The 17,475-nt window shown below is 45.9% G+C and overlaps 1 protein-coding gene across 3 annotated transcripts in view; it reads left to right on the forward strand.

Moving 5' to 3' along the window:
- Window positions 1-316: 316 nt before the first annotated feature.
- SCRN1 (secernin 1) overlaps window positions 317-17,475 on the forward strand; it is a 55,985-nt gene continuing 38,826 nt past the window's right edge. Inside the window, exon 1 of one of the 3 annotated variants that reach the window (XM_066354485.1) lies at window positions 317-602. The gene's annotated coding sequence lies outside the window, so the exon portion shown is untranslated. Of the gene's footprint in view, window positions 603-781; window positions 800-1,461; window positions 1,484-17,475 lie in introns of those variants that run through there. The other 2 variants (XM_066354487.1, XM_066354486.1) reach the window with 2 other exon arrangements.

Raw genomic sequence — 17,475 nt, forward strand, 5'->3', positions numbered from 1 at the left:
GTCTGGAATATCGACATGGCACAGGATAGCATCTTTAAATGGGCTTGGACGTGTGAGCATAGCGCACGCTTCTCCGCGGGGAAATCTTGCTTGGGCACCAAGGCCCGCACGTAGCGACCAAACGGCTGTGTCCTGGAGAGGTGCCCAGAGGAGGGAGCCCTGGCTCCTTAAAGCCCAGGTTTTCCCTGTAGAGATAGCTGCCATCCTGGCCGTGACCAAGAAATAAAAATCGAGCAAAGAGCCGCCTTCCGCTGTGAGGTCCTGCCTGCCGGCCGCTCCTCCGGCCGCCAGGGTTCTCCCCGCCCGCGCCGAGCGCGGCGCTGCGGCCCCGGTGGCCCAGACGCGCCGGTGCAGCGCAGCTCCGGGCCCGGGCGGGGGAGGCGGGGTGGACCCCGCGGTCACGTGAGCCGGGCCGACTGTGAGCGGGGGCGGCGGGCCCGGGCGCCGGAGTCTGGGGAGGGGGAAGCGCCCGACGGCCGCCTCCGCCACTGCAGCTGCAGCCCCGGATGTCGCCGCAGTAGCTGCGGCCCCGGCAGCACCCGCACCCCCGGCGGCCGCAGCATCAGCACCGCAGAGCCAGCCCCGAGCCCGCCGCCCGGCAGGTGAGCCTCGGCGGGCACGACTGGGAGCGCGCGGCGTCTGCACCCGCTTCTCCCCGCAGGTTTCACTCGCGTCCGCCATCGCCGTCTTCTGTGCCTGGTCGCCTCCTGCTGTCCATCCGAACCCGCGGGCTGCGCTGCCCGGGCCGAGCCCGGCGGGTGCTGGCTGGGGCGGGGAATGGTCTCTGGGTCGGCAGAGGGTTGGTGGCCTCGGACCGGGGGTGGGGTGGGTGGGGGGGACTTGGGTTTGGGGGCTCCAGGGGCGTAAGAGAGGGACTCCCTACCCCGGGCGCGAGCTCCGCAGCCTGGTGGGAATCTGCCCCCGCTCTCCACACCCCAACCCCATCCTTGCCCCATCTCCCTTTAACTCTCATAAACCCGCAGACTGTTTTTCTGTGTTTCCTATTCTTGATATCGAAGTTGCTGCCCAGTTGGGTGTGTGCCTGCGCGCCCCCCACCCCCTCCAGGAGGGGTTCGGGGCTCGCCGCCGAGTGGGCACCTTCCCGGAAGGTAACGCACCTGCCGCGCGGGGGGAGGGTCGCGCGAACATGGTTGCGGGGGGGGGGGGGCGCTGCCGGTGGCTCGGCTCTGTCCCCGTGTCCATCCGGTGCGCGATCTCAAATCGTGTCCCGGGGACTGCCCCCTCCTAAGGGCAAACGCGCGGGCTGTTGCTCTCTTCCACGCGCGCCGCAGGACGTGACACAACTTACCCGCAAGCCACACCCGGGGGGCGTTCTTGGGGGGGGGGAAGTAGTGCAGGGCAGTTATTGGTAAAAGGCACTCAAGACATTTCTGAGATGATTATGCATTTCAGTTTTTCTTTGCGTCCTCGATTTCCTTGTCTGTCGGGGCGCTATTTAGCAACAGCACTCGTGGTATCTGAGGTAAGTGTAGTCTGCAAAGCAGGAGGAACGCCTGAACTTTAGAAAATTGATGAGAACTGGGATTTAAGAGTTAAACATGTCCGCTAAACCCAAGTGCTTCAAAGGAAGCTGTCATTTGCAGTGACTTAAAACCGAGTCAGGGTTCCGTTAAAGCATGCGGGCTTTCTGGATTTGCTGTTTAATTCTGGCTTGCGAGCGACTTGAATTAGGCGGTGGCAAGTTTCCCCCGCAGGGTGTGTGTCTGTTGTGTGCCAAGGCTGCCTAGACAGTGTATCAGTTGCAGAGGATAGCTCTGTTAATTCAAAATGGCAGCATGAAGAATCAGGCCAGAGGGAAGCAGCACCGAGCCCCTGACTTGGGCCTTGGTGAGGGAATCCGTGGGAAGGGAGGCTCTCTGGGTATCTCTGCAGTCAGTTCAGCCTAAGGGGTAGGGAGTAATTTTTGCAGCAGCCTGGATTTTAGGGTGCTTCTAGGGTCGTGGGGAGGTTAAGTGGGAAGTTTGAGGAGCTGTAATTTATTTTCTCGAACTTATCGAAAGCTGGTGCAAAGACCTAATTAAAACTCTCTGTGATTCTGATCTGATTTTCTCCAGGTTCCACTTAAAGTCGGTTTATGTGGTTGCTGATGTGTGTTTGATGCATAACTTCAGTGTTGTTTTGTACCTACAAGTGGCTCTTAAAAGAGAGGGGTGTCTAGTGTCAGCATCATTCAAGAACAGTACATATAACAATCACCAGGTTCTCAGAGCAAGTTCCATTGCAGGAACTGATTTATCACCATGACCAAGCACCCAGGTACCAGAGGAATGGTAAATTCTGGAAAGGTGACTCATTTTAGGATTTCTCTCTCTCTCTTTCTCTCTCTCTCTCTTTTTAACAGCTTTTCTTTTCCGTCTCACTACCGTAGGTACCGCCAGCCATCTTCTCGTTTAGGAAGAGGAGATGCGTGAGGATGCGTTTGTTTGGGGGTTAATGGGATGGAGGAAGATTAACGCAAAGGTCAGGAATGGTCATGCCGGAGGCAGCATGAGAGAGCACTGTGTTGTCAACCCAGTTTTACAGCCTGGGAGGCTGAAATGAATGTGTGTGTGTGTGTGTGTGCATGCGCCTACATTAGTGTGTGGGGCGTGGACCACACCCAAGGTCATATAGCTGGTTGGCAACTGGCAGTGAGGACTGAAATCCAGTCCTGTAACTCCTCTAGCGCAGGGTCCAGCCTGTCACCTTTCAAAGCCTGGGGAAAAGGGCAAAGCTGTCATTGTGAGGTGTCTAGCAGAGCATCCGGAAGCCAGACTGTACCATGAATTAAAAAATCTGTAGGTTTCCTAATTCAAGTTTATTCTGTTTAACTTCTTAAGCCTCATGTTCACATTTTGCAGTGACTAAACTACTTCTAGATTTAAACCCTGAAAACATCATTTTAGTCATAATCTTTGAAGTGAGAAGTCCATTTTCTGATGAAAAATTAATTGCTGATGCTTGCGGAGAACCGATAGGACAATTCTTTTAAAAATAAATCAAAGTGGGACATTATAATTGCTTTTGAATGTTTAAATCTAATTTTAAGTACAGTACAAGTAAATAACAAGCCTAATTTAAAATACTTTGAAGCAGCACTGAAAACAGAGGCCTTTTTTAAAAAATAATTTGAATTTGAATTCTCTGAACTTTATACCAGTGACTTCAGATCTACCAAAGCAAAACTAGAAATTGTGCAGAGGTGGGGAGGACGTGGAAACTATTTCTCCTGTGCGTTCTGTTCCTCCAGCTGAGTGATCTGCAGAAGAAGTGGGCGGGTTGCAGGCAGCAGGGAGAGTAATTTGTGATGGCACAGGAGTTAAAAGGTGGCTGGATATGTTGAAGTGAGGACAGATGCTGATGTCATGTGTGTCATTAAAAGAATAACTTGTGCCTGACCGGGCGGTGGCGCAGTGGATAGAGCGTCAGACTGGGATGTGGAGGACCCAGGTTCGAGATCCCGAGTTCACCAGCTTGAGCGCGGGCTCATCTGGTTTGAGCAAGACTCACCAGCTTGAGCCCAAGGTCGCTGGCTCGAGCAAGGGGTCACTCGGTCTGCTGTAGTCCCCCGGGTCAAGGCACATATGAGAAATCAATCAATGAACAACTAAGGAACCGCAATGAAGAATTGATGTTTCTCATCTGTCTCCGTTCCTGTCTGTCTGTCCCTACCTGTCTCTCTCTCTGACTCTCTCGGTCTCTGCCACACACACACACACAAAAAAAACCACACACACAAAAAAAACAACTTGCATTAGAGCATGGATATGAAGATTTACTCATTTAAATTTCCCTGCTATGCCAAAGATATTTAAAATCTCAAGTTTTTAAAAAGCATAAACACATGCCATTTGTGTTTATTGGAGAACAATAAAAAATATGGATAAGCCTAAGTTATTCTCTTTTTTTCTCTAGTAGGGGGAGGGAGGAGAAAGAAACAGGAAGGGAGAGAGATGAGAAGTATAAACTCGTAGTTGTGGCGCTTTAGTTGTTCATTGATTGCTTTCTCATGTGTGCCTTGATGGGGATGGTGCACCAGCTTAGCCAGTGACCCCTTGCTCAAGCCAGTGACCTTGGGCTTCAAGCCAGTGGCCTTTGGGCTCAAACCAGTGACTCTGTATTCAAGCTGGCGGCAACCTTGGGTTTTGAATCTGGGACCTCAGTGTCCCAGGTCAATGCTCTATCCTCTGTGCCACCACTGGTCAGGCAAGCCAATTTTTTTTTTTTTTTAGTTTTTTCTGAAGCTGGAAACCGGGAGAGACAGTCAGACAGACTCCCGCATGCGCCCGACCGGGATCCAACTGGCATGCCCACCAGGGGCGAAGCTCTGCCCACTAGGGGGCGATGCTCTGCCCCTCTGGGGCGTAGCTTTGCCTTGACCAGAGCCACTCTAGCGCCTGGGGCAGAGGCCAAGGAGTCATCCCCAGCGCCCGGGCCATCTTTTGCTCCAATGGAGCCTCGGCTGCCGGAGGGGAAGAGAGAGACAGAGAGGAAGGAGGGAGGGGGTGGAGAAGCAAATGGGCGCTTCTCCTATGTGTCCTAGCCGGGAATCGAACCCGGGTCCCCCACACGCCAGGTCGACGCTCTACCGCTGAGCCAACCGGCCAGGGCCAAATTTATTTTTTAAAATTTACTCATGACCCCTTTCTCCTTCAACAATCAGTCATTATAAAAGTTTGGGACCATCTTCACTGGAGTGAGAGCCACTAGTCACCGGCCACATGTAGCTGTGAGCACTTGAAATGTGGCTAGCCTGAATTGAGATGTGCTGAGTTTGATATATGCATCAGATATCAAAAATTTGTACTACAAGACTTTAAAATATCTCAACAATTTTATATTGATTATATATTAAAGTAAAATTTTGGATATATTGGGTTTAAGTAAAATATATTAAAAATAGTTTCACCAGTTTCTCTTATATTTAGAAGTGGCTATTAGAAGATGTAAAGTTACATATGTGGTTTGCATTTGTCTTCCATTCTATTTCTATTGGACTATGTTAGACTAGGTCACTAACAGAAAGTAGAGGTTGGTTGTGTGATTCTGTTCATGGTCGTGGATGTGTTAGGGGAGAAGCTGCACAGAAGCTGGAGGGAAGACGGGATGGATGGTGGAGGACCACAGGAATGAGTGCTCTAGGTCAGGTGTCCCCAAACTACGGGCCCCCCGTGGGCTGCATGCGGCCCCCTGAGGCCATTTTTCCGCTCCCCCCACCCCACCCCCCGCACTTCCAGAAGGGGCACCTCTTTCATTGGTGGTCAGTGAGAGGAGCACTGTATGTGGCGGCCCTTTAACAGTCTGAGGGACAGTGAACTGGCCCCTGTGTAAAAAGTTTGGGGTTGCCCTGGCCGGTTGGCTCAGCGGTAGAGCGTCGGCCTAGCGTGCGGAGGACCCGGGTTCGATTCCCGGCCAGGGCACATAGGAGAAGCGCCCATTTGCTTCTCCACCCCTCCGCCGCGCTTTCCTCTCTGTCTCTCTCTTCCCCTCCCGCAGCTAAGGCTCCATTGGAGCAAAGATGGCCCGGGCGCTGGGGATGGCTCTGTGGCCTCTGCCTCAGGCGCTAGAGTGGCTCTGGTCGCAACATGGCGACGCCCAGGATGGGCAGAGCATCGCCCCCTGGTGGGCAGAGCATCGCCCCTGGTGGGCGTGCCGGGTGGATCCCGGTCGGGCGCATGCGGGAGTCTGTCTGACTGTCTCTCCCTGTTTCCAGCTTCATAAAAATGAAAAAAAAAAAAAAAAAAGTTTGGGGACCCCTGCCTAGATGATGGAAAAGGAGGGAACAGGGAGCTTCCTAGCCTGAGTCTCACTTGAAGCCCAGAGAAGAAGCTTGAGAATACCTAACTCTTCTGTTCTTAATGGTTAGACATTTAACTCAAACCTCCCCTGTGGTGAGCTACGCATCCTGGAAAGCTCCCATAAACACTTCCCATCACTGTGGTAAGTTGGCTTACTGCCCTCCTCTGTACATGAGCACCTCTTATTCTAGATGATAAAGACACTGAAAAAATGTATTTAGCTCCGTTTCTCCTTGGGTTGAATAGAGTACTTATCGGTGGTTAGGGGTTCACAGTACATGTTGGTAATTCATCAGACTTCTTAAAAATCCTGATTAAAACGATGTACCCTTTTGAATCTTTCTTGCTTCTCTCAAAGTAAAATCTTAGTGTATTTTATTGTTTTAATCTTAGTGTATTTTAAAATTGCACTTAGCAGTGCCTCAGTGACCTAAAAGAATGACATGAAATGTCTTTTTGAAAAAAATTTTAATTGATTTTTAGAGTGAGAGGAAGAGAGAGAGAGAAAGAGAGAGAGAAACATCAATTTGTTGTTCCACTTATTTATGTATCCATTGGTTGATTCTTATATGTGTCCTGACTGGGGATCAAACCCATAACCTTGGCATATCAGGACGATGCTCTAATCAACTGAGCTACCCATCCAGGGCTGAAATGTCTTCCAATGTCCTTCTTAGGCAAGCACTAATCAGATTTTAAAAAATAATTAAAAGTCCTATAGTGTGAGCTTGCTATGAAGCAATTTAAAATGTATATGTACACACATATATGTGTATATATATATATATATTTTTTAAATTATGGGTTTTATTTATTATTTTTATTTTTTTTTTAATTTTTTTACAGGGACAGAGAGAGAGTCAGATAGAGGGATAGATAGGGACAGACAGACAGGAACAGAGATGAGAAGCATCAATCATCAGTTTTTCGTTGTGACACCGTAGTTGTTTATTGATTGCTTTCTCATATGTGCCATGACCGTGGGCCTTCAGCAGACCGAGTAACCCCCCGCTCGAGCCAGAGACCTTGGGTCCATGCTAGTGAGCTTTTTGCTCAAGCCAGATGAGCCCGCGCTCAAGCTGGCAAACCCGGGGTCTCGAACCTGAGTCCTTCCACATCCTAGTCCGATGCCCTATCCACTGTGCCACCGCCTGGTCAGGCCATATATGTATATTCATTCATTTATTCTTTCATATATATATATATGCACACATATATATATATGCACCTTTTGATAATAAAATAGGATAAATTTCCTAATAGTAACACACAGCAAATGGCTGAGGCCTAAGTGGACATTTACGAAGTAGTTTTTAAGTCCATTTTGCTAGATATATGAAGTAACCTTCTGGTTACTAGCAAGATTTAAATCCTATTATTACTTTATTTCTTCTGAATGTTTAGCTAGTTTTTTTTTACAGGGACAGAGTGTAAACCACCATTTTAAGAATGGGAAGGTATTTTAAAATACTTTTTTTTTTTTTTTTTTTACAGAGACAGAGAGTGAGTCAGAGAGAGAGGGATAGACAGGGACAGACAGTAACAGAGAGAGATGAGAAGCGTCAATCACCAGTTTTTCATTGTGCGTTGCAACACCTTAGTTGTTCATCGATTGCCCTCCCACATGTGCCTTGACTGCGGGCCTTCAGCAGGCTGAGCAACCCCTTGCTGGAGCCAGCAACCCTGGGTCCAAGCTGGTGAGCCTCGCTCAAACCAGATGAGCCCACACTCAAGCCGGCGACCTCGGGGTCTCGAACCTGGGTCCTTCCACATCCCAGTTCGACGCTCCATCCACTGTGCCACCACCAGGTCAGGCTGGGAAGGTATTTTAAAACCCCAGTTAACTGAGTTAATAGGCACATATCTAATCACATTGATGGGAAAAGATGAGAATAGACATCGCATTGTTTAGATGGGAGGGTAAACAGATGGTGGGAAGAAGAAGGTCATAATTCAATGCAACCCTGCCAAATTAGTGGACACAATGGCAGCAATGTCAAAAATGAGAACAGAAGGAAAAGGGAGGATCCTGGATGCAGAGTGCTCATAGCTCCCAGATCTTTCCCGCAGTTAGTGCTTTGGGCAGCTAACCACATACCTGCCTGCTGTTTCACAGTCTTCTAACATTATCACGGTTACGGCTTCAGAACCCCGACCTTTAGGAATGAGTTAAGGGGACAAACTCTTTTTGAATGTTTCTTTGTTTTAGATACTCTGCATATATTATCTCATTGAATCCCCATAACAGTACATGGTAGACAGCGTGATCACCTTTTATAGATGCAGAACTTAGGAAGTGGAGGGATGCACTTCAAATTCAGGTCTATTGAGCTCTTTTTTTTTTTTAAGTCATCGTGTAAGCCAGGGGTCCCCAAACTACGGCCCTGCGGGCCACATGCGGCCCCCTGAGGCCATTTATCCGGCCCCCACCGCACTTCCGGAAGGGGCACCTCTTTCATTGGTGGTCAGTGAGAGGAGCATAGTTCCCATTGAAATACTGGTCAGTTTGTTGATTTAAATTTACTTGTTCTTTATTTTAAATGTTATATTTGTTCCCGTTTTGTTTTTTACTTTAAAATAAGATATGTGCAGTGTGCATAGGGATCTGTTCATAGTTTTTTTTATAGTCTGGCCCTCCAACGGTCTGAGGGACAGTGAACTGGCCCCCTGTGTAAAAAGTTTGGGGACCCCTGGTGTAAGCTTTTATAGAAGTTGTCTTGACTGCGCAGGTCTCAGGTATTTCATTAATGCGATGCGAATCATTTTCTTTCTTTCTTTATATTGCTATGAAAGATGGAAAAATGTCTCCCAACCTGCCGTGTACCGGAAAACAGCTTCCTTGCAATGAACTTGACCTGACTCTATTTTTCTAATCTGACTAGTGTAAGTAAATAAAAAAGAATCCGGCTTGTTCTGTTTATCTACTCTTTCCTACATTAAAAAAAAAGTGTTGTACTCATGAGAAATGAATGCCTTTCAGCTCATCTCTCCTCTTTCCTTCAGGCACTAAATATAAGGCATGTAAATCTGTGCTACCATTTTTCAAATGGATAAGGATTCCATTGTCATTTAGTACATACAAATTCATTTAAAGTGTTACTACATTTGTAACATATGTCCGTTACATATTTTCCCTAACCAGCTACAATGACTGTTATGCGAGGGTGTCCATGAATATTTTTTGACATTTAATAGTTATGAAACTCATATCGGAATATTTGCATTATACAGATATTCTGCAGTGATTTGAAGAATACCTTTATAAAGGGACCAGTGACCCCCTAATTTTATCCTATGAATAAATTTGTAGATTTCCTTAGTTATTAGTCTGTCACATAAATCATTAAATTAGACATCTTGCTTTATTTATATTTCTTATTGTATTGTGACCTTGTGTTGCAATGAGGCAGAATCAGATATGGCCAAAGGTAAAATGAATTCATTAAAAAAAATTTTGAATAAGGCTTTATTTCTTCGGAGTAGTGAATGAACAAAACATTTAAATTACAATTAATCCAAATCTTCCTGATTATCATGTCGCCTGATTTTCCAGTTTTAAAGTTAGAGACGGAGAACACAGCCTCCTACCCCCGTATGTGTCATTCTAGGGAAAAGAAAATCCTGCTCTCCCCAGTTAACCGGGGGTGGGGTTCACCCACCTGCATCATGAAGGCAGAGTCTTGTTGTCCGTGCTGTTGCTGAGTCAACGAAAAGGAAATCGTTTCCTTGAAAATAAAATTGAGAAGCAAGATGGCAGAATGTTGATGGCCCTTGAGGCTGGTGGATGCCATAAGGGGGTTCATTGTACTCTTCTCTTGTGTGTGTGTGTGTGTGTGTGTGTGTGTGTGTGTGTGTGTGTGTGTGTGTGTTGAAGGTTTCGCTGTCGAAAAAAGAGCCAGGCTGGAAAAATGAACGATACAATTGAGAAACAAAGAGGTCGACCAGTCAGTGTTGGTGAATATTGCACACCCGTCTGAACTGGCTGCATCAAAGGCATTTGGGTGTTTGTTAAGAATACCTATCCTGTCATTTCAGCTCAGACCCACTGGATCAGGATCCCCAAGAAGGCAGGTGACTGGGAATGAGCCTTCAACAAGCTCCCAGCCCATTGTGATACGTGGTCAAATGGGCATGCCATGGGCTGAACCACTGCATGGCAGTACCCAGTCAAAATCAGATTTTCCTGCTCTGTTCTCTCCTTAAAAATGAAGTATAGATATCCCCTTTCCCTTGCATTTGCTCAACAAACATTAATTGAGGTCTTACTATGCGCTGGTTGGTGTGCTAGGTGCGAGGGAGACAAGGATTGACAGAAGAGTCTGTGCCCTCTCGGGGCTCACAGTGGGATGAGCAGAAAACGCGTTTCAAAACTTGAGGAAAAGAAATCAGTCCAGGTAGAGGGGACCAGAGGCTTGCCTCTCCCTACAAGGCACCGACATTACAAACTCCTGCCCCAATAATCCTTCTAAGATGTATCAAGACCCAAATAGGTACTCACAAGTAGTAAGTTCTAAGAAATCTATGCTCTGTATTAGGTGAATCCAGTGCTATTTCTAACCTTAAAAGAGTTTAAAATAGCTCACCATGGACTTCACTTTCTACAAGTGATTGACTATAGATTCAAGCGTACACCAAAGTCAAGAGAACAATATCATCACCCAGCTTCGGCCATTTTTGTTACTTAGCCAGTCTAAGTAACAAATAAAAACATGAGTTTTTATTTTTTATTTCACCCTGGGTCACTTTCATTTTAGCATTTCCCATGGAAATATTTCAGTATGTATCTCTAAAAGATGCTGAGTTTTTACTGGTGTAACCCCTGCATCATTATAGCTCAGACAGTAACAATAATTCCTTAATATCGTCAAATAGTCAATCAGTGTTCCCATTTCCTGAATTATCTTATAAAAATTCTGTGCAGTTTTTAAAAAAAATTGGCATCCAGGCAAGTTCCATTCAGTACAGTTGGCTGGTATATCTCTTAAGTAACTTTGTCTTATTTTTTTTGTAGTTTTTGTAGTTTTTGATGTAGTTGTTGAAGAAATCAGATCTATCCTAGAGAGTTTCTTACAGTCTAGACTTTGCTGAGTGCATCTCCATGGTGTCATTTGTATTTTCCAAAAACTGATGGTGAGATCTAGGGGCGTCATCATGCCATTTTGATTCTTTGAGCACATCTGAGTTGCACTTTGGAATGTGAGAGTGTCTGATGTAGATTCCAACCATTGGTGAGAGGGGGCAGGAGTAAAGTAGAGACTGATACAAAGCTGGCAAAGCCATCAGCAGTGAGTAGTAGGAGGGAAGTGAACATTTATCTGAGCGTACGCTGTATACAGCCAATAGGACTGGGTACTTTCCAGACGGTAAGCACGAGAGCTATGTTGTGAATGGGGGGTTGGTCCCATCTGCACGCGCGGAAACTGGCTCAGAGACAGTCCATAACCTGCCTGGTTGTCACAGTTGATGGGTTGGAGTGGGGTTATAAACAAGGATGTTTGTCTCTCAAGTGTGTCCTTCTCTTGCCTTGTGCACATGGGACCAAGTAAACACTGTACCCACGTGTAATGAACCTGACATTGAAAAATGGGAAAAAGCAATCGTCTACATGGGATGCTTTCACTGGCCTCTGTCATGGGGGGGAGGGGACTGGGAGGGGAGCCCCTGCCTTACTCCGATCTTGCTCTTTTGTGGGAATGTGGACCCGGTTGCCAGATCTTTTGAGTTTTCTAGAGAAGCCAGAATTCTACAGAAAAAAAAAATCTATAGATTTAAAAATGTTAGGTGCTATGTTCAGATTTAAAAAACACTGTCAATGCCAACACTGGGCCAAACCAAACCAAACCAAGGTGCAGCCTGCCACCTCTGTCCCGTCCCCTGCTGCTCTGGACAACGTCAGCTGAGGGTGGACACTGAGGACTGCAGCTGTGAACTCCCAGAGGTGGGTGGGTGGGTGTTGTGCTTGAAACTAGAGACGGGATATATATTTTTAAATTTTTATTAATTTTTAATTTATTGTGTTTACGTGGATTCAATGTCTGTCTGAATTTAACTCCCTTACCCCCCAACCCTGTGTCCCTTTTTATACCCCCTTCTCCTAACTCCTCTCCCCTTCCCTCTAGGATTTACTGTCTTGTTATCTATATCTCTGTCTTATGTGTATATAGTTTCACTAATCCCTTTACCTTCTCTGATCTCATCCCCTCACCCCCCTTCCCTCTGACTGCTGTCCCTCTGGTCCCTGTGACCCCACCTCTCTGCCTCTATTCTGTTCTTCAATTCACTTTGTTAATTAGATTCTACATATATGTGAGATCATATGATATTTTTCTTTCTCTGCTTGGCTTAGCATAGTAATCTCCACGTCTATCCATACTGTCACAAAAGATAGGATTTCCTTCTTTTTCATGACTGCGTCGTATTCCACGGTGTATATGTACCACAGTTTTTTAATCCACTCGTCCACTGATGGACACTTGGGGCTGTTTCCAGATCTTGGCTATTGTAAACAATGCTGCAATAAACATGGGGGGGTGCATACCTTTTTTTGAATCAGTGATTTGGTATTCTTAGGATACATTCCTAAAAGTAGGATAGCTGAGTGAAAAGGCAGTTCCATTTATAATTTTTTGAGGAAACCCCATACAGTTCTCCACAGGGTCTGCACCAGTCTGCATTCCCACCAGCAGTGCAGGAGGGTTCCCTTTTAGAGACGGAATATTAAGCAGCTCTTAAAAGACATCGAGTGACAATGGAAAAAACCTTCTAAAGGTGAAAGAACATTTTGACACTACAAGGAAATAGCCAAATTTCTGAAGTCTGAACAGATTAGACCTTGACAAAGGAACAGCCTTCATCGTGTACCTTCTCTGAGCCTCGTAATGACTGAGTTCTCACGGGGTCTCAGGTGGTGTTCCGAGCACTGCGTCAGTATTCGCAAGTTTTGCTCCTTGAGACCTCACCACAACCCTGTCATGATCCCTGTTATAGAAAGATGACAGGGGCCTGAGATTCAAACCCAGGTTGACTCCAAAGCCTACTTACTTAAAAGTCTTGCTTACTCCAAAGTCTTTCTCCCATTAGATGGTTCCTAGCTCTAGACATTGACTCTTAGAAGCTGAGATTCACTGGCCTCTAATAGCTGCTTCTAGGCTCGTACACTTTTATGCTCTGCTGTCTTCAGCCTTCTGTGGAAATACTTAGTAGAACCTTTCTTTCCGGCAGGGTTTGATGAGTCTGGGCTAATTTATGTGCCTTTCATCGGGGAGCATTTACAACCCAGCTTTTAATTAAACAATTTCTTACCTATACACCTTATTTATTCTTTACTATTGCAACAGCAGATATATGAGAGGAAAATCGATTTATAAATGATCATCATTTGTCCTACTTCCAGTTCAGCAGGAATACCAATACTTTTCAAAATGAATTTACCAACACGTAAAATAATAAAGTCATTTCTCCTTTGCTTTCCTGGAGTTGGTGATTCGGACGTCTGATTTAGACCCACGCAGTCTGCTCAGCTGGGAGCTTGGTGGGTACGGAGGCCGAACTGGACGTTGGGGTTTCATTATTTTGTGCGAGTAAAGGCACTTTGTCACGGTTATTTGCAGGACAGTTAATAAACCTATAGCTTTTAAAGACGGTCATTTCTCCCTCTAGGGAAACTCAAAGGCTGTTTTATAACTGGAGAAGGTGACCGATGAGGGACACACTGTAGCTTCCTGGAGATAAAAGGCAGAGCAGTTTGGCCGGCAGGCAAAAAAACAAAACAAAAACAACAAAAACCCCTACTTGGCTCAGAGCATTCACATCCCTCAATGACTACTCACTGAACTTGAGGACAAAGACGTTTTCTCCCAAGCAGCCCCCTCCCTCCTTGTCTAGACATTCTGTCCGTGTCTCCTAGCTACTGGGTACAGCGCTCCAGCACCCCAACCCGCACCCAGCCTCCTGTCATGAGTCAGAGGATGGATGTTGGTGTCTCCTAGTAACAGGGGTACAGCGCTCCAGCACCCCGAGCCCGCACCCAGCCTCCTGTCATGAGTCAGAGGACGGATGTTGGTGTCTCCTAGTAACAGGGGTACAGCGCTCCAGCACCCCGAGCCCGCACCCAGCCTCCTGTCATGAGGCAGAGGACGGATGTTGGTGTCTCCTAGTAACAGGGGTACAGCGCTCCAGCACCCCGAGCCCGCACCCAGCCTCCTGTCATGAGGCAGAGGACGGATGTTGGTGTCTCCTAGTAACAGGGATACAGCGCTCCAGCACCCCGAGCCCGCACCCAGCCTCCTGTCATGAGGCAGAGGACGGATGTTGGTGTCTCCTAGTAACAGGGGTACAGCGCTCCAGCACCCCAACCCGCACCCAGCCTCCTGTCATGAGGCAGAGGACGGATGTTGGTGTCTCCTAGTAACAGGGGTACAGCGCTCCAGCACCCCGAGCCCGCACCCAGCCTCCTGTCATGAGGCAGAGGACGGATGTTGGTGTCTCCTAGTAACAGGGGTACAGCGCTCCAGCACCCCGAGCCCGCACCCAGCCTCCTGTCATGAGGCAGAGGATGGATGTTGGTGGACACAGGCAATCTGGAGTTCTAATACCTTGTTCCCAAGAGGAAGCCATGGATCCTGAAAAGAGCTGGCTAAGGAGGAAAATGATAGTTAGAAATTGAGCTGGAGGATCCTTTATTCTGGCTGGTCGCACAGCATCCAAAGCTGCGCTGTCTAGGATCAGAGCCTGTAGCCACATCTGGTTATTTAACTTAAAAAAAATTTTTTTTAGAGGCCCTGGCAGTTGGCTCAGCGGTAGACTCAGCGGTAGAGCGTCGGCCTGGCGTGCGGGGGACCTGGGTTCGATTCCCGGCCAGGGCACATAGGAGAAGCACCCATTTGCTTCTCCACCCCCCACCCCCTCCTTCCTCTCTGTCTCTCTCTTCCCCTCCCGCAGCCAAGGCTCCATTGGAGCAAAGATGGCCCGGGCGCTGGGGATGGCTCCTTGGCCTCTGCCCCAGGCGCTAGAGTGGCTCTGGTCGCGGCAGAGCGACGCCCCGGAGGGGCAGAGCATCGCCCCTGGTGGGCAGAGCGTCGCCCCTGGTGGGCGTGCCGGGTGGATCCCGGTCGGGCGCATGCGGGAGTCTGTCTGACTGTCTCTCCCCGTTTCCAGCTTCAGAAAGAAAAAAAAAACAAAACAACAAAAAAAAGAAAATAAATAAAAAATTTTTTTAGATTGTGCAATTGGCCGTCTTAACCACTTTTAAGTGTACAGTTCAGTTGAGTTAATTATATTCACATTATTATGCAGCCAATCTCCAGAACATTTTTATCTTGCAAAACTGAAATTCTGTTCCCATTAAATATTTTCCCATCCCCCACCCCCACCCTGTCCCAGCCCCTGGTCTCTGCTGTTCTGCTCGCTGTCTCTGTGAGTCTGACCACTCTGGGAACCTCCTCTAGGTGAAATTATGCCGTGTTTGCATTTTTGTGACTGGCTCGTTCCACTTAGAGTAAAGTACAGATAAATGTACTTTAAAATATTCTTTACAAGTACTTCGTAGGAAATGGCTGTCAGTTTTACCATCTAGGGGAGTTAAATTGGAGAGTTTCATTAATTGGAACTGTCTGTCTATTGCTAGCCTGGCAAGAATCCTAATGGGTATTTAGCACAAAGAAGCCTTATTCAGTGGAATTAGCCTGTTGCTTTTAAAGAATTTTGCCTGCAACCCACAGTAAGAGAGAAATGTATTTCAACCCAGTACGCACACACAGTTATATGTGTATACACGAACTTAAAGTTTCTGTACCAACACTTACCCTTACTATGTGATGTGCGAATATTCTTTTGTAAAAAATGCTTCTCTTAAAAAAATGCTGATATTACCAACTAAATTGAAATCTTATCCATTCAATTGATTTCATAACCCATGAAAAAGCCACACCTTACAGTTTGGAAAACACTGCTTTTTGACATACCTGGGTTCAGTTTCAGGCCTATAGCGTGACAGCCACCCCAACCTCTGTGTCCCCAGGTGAGCAAATGGCTTCAGAATTACTCCTCAAAACAAACAAGAGTTTAAAAAGAAAAAGCCATCAGTCATGGCTTTGTTCCTGGGTAAGCCTTGTTCACTGATTTTAATGATGGTTTAAGTAGAGTTCATCACAATTGAAAATTCATTCTGGAATGGTTGTATTCTGTTTCTTGAAGCCAAATACAAATGATGAAAAAATTGTATGCAATAAAATTATTTTCTGCATTATCATGTGTGATTGGGAGTTAATTAAATTTTAGTGTATTTTTCTTTGTGGAGGAAAATATGGCATCTCATAACGCTGTGGACGGTTCTAAAGGAGAAAAGAAAAATCTTAAAATGTCTCTTGTTTTATGCATGAACTTAATAGTTTGTAAAAATTTTGTAAATAAAACTTTCAAAATGCATGTTATATACAATATGTAGAGGAGGTAACTTGCCATATATATATATAAATATATATATATTAGTTTTTGAATACCTGGCATGTTAATCAGTACTTTGATAAATAATAGGAACCAAACTGAGTTTCCTTGAATCACTTTCAGGAGGATTTCTTCCAAGGCTCAGTGGAGACTTGGCTGACTCCTGGCCGCTTGTCTTTTCCTGCAGAAACGACTGCAGGAGTCCTGCCTACTATTTGTGTAATAATAATAATGTAAATTTGTGTACTCCTTGAGTGACTCCCTGAACTGGGGAGACTGTAAAAAAAAAAAAAAGTAAAAGAAAGAATCAAAGAATAACTATAGAAACAATGAATAAAAGAATTTCATCTTTATCTTATTTTTTGTTTTTTTATTTTTTTGTGGCAGAGACAGAGAGAGTCAGAGAGAGGGACAGATAGGGACAGAAAGACAGGAAGGGAGAGAGATGAGAAACATCAGTTTTTCATTGTGGCTCCTTAGTTGTTCATTGATTGATTTCTCATATGTGCCTTGACCCGGAGGCTACAGCAGACCGAGCGACCCCTTGCTCGAGCCAGCGACCTTGGGCTCAAGCTGGTGAGCATTGCTCAAACCAGATGAGCCCACGCTCATGCTGGCAACCTCGGGGTCTTGAGCCTGGGTCCTCCACATCCCAGTCCAATGTTCTATCCAATGCGCCCCCGCCTGGTCAGGCAAAATTTCATCTTTAATATGATGCAAGTAAGAATTTGCCAGTTTTGAAATTTTAGATGTGTCAGGACAAAGAAGTAGAGCCAAGCTTTTTTTTTCTTTAAAATAAAATTCCAAAGTTGGTAATGTTGTCTAGTTTATTATTATTTTTAATCATTATCTTGTGATGATATAGTTATAAACACGTAAAGGGGAATTATAAATTAAAAGAAAAAGAAAGTATGAAAGAAAACCCCATAGAATTCAACAGTTGGGCTACCACTATCAATATTTGGGGCACATTTCCTCCTAGTCTTTTTCTATGTGTATTTCTACTTAAGTAAGATCATTTCTTTTGGGCCCTAACCCCAAACCATGTCTCCCATGCAATTTAAAACTCATCACAAACATATTTTTAATGGCTCTATAGTATTTCACTATATAATATAGCATAAATTTTTAGATATTTTTCTGATGCTGAACAATGAACTTTTAGTCAGTTTTTCACCTGTATAAATACCTCTGCAAAGAACACTTTGAGGCATAAATCTTGTCAGTATCCCTG

Source organism: Saccopteryx leptura, chromosome 12, assembly GCF_036850995.1.
Source record: "Saccopteryx leptura isolate mSacLep1 chromosome 12, mSacLep1_pri_phased_curated, whole genome shotgun sequence".
NCBI classification, from domain to species: Eukaryota; Metazoa; Chordata; class Mammalia; order Chiroptera; family Emballonuridae; genus Saccopteryx; species Saccopteryx leptura.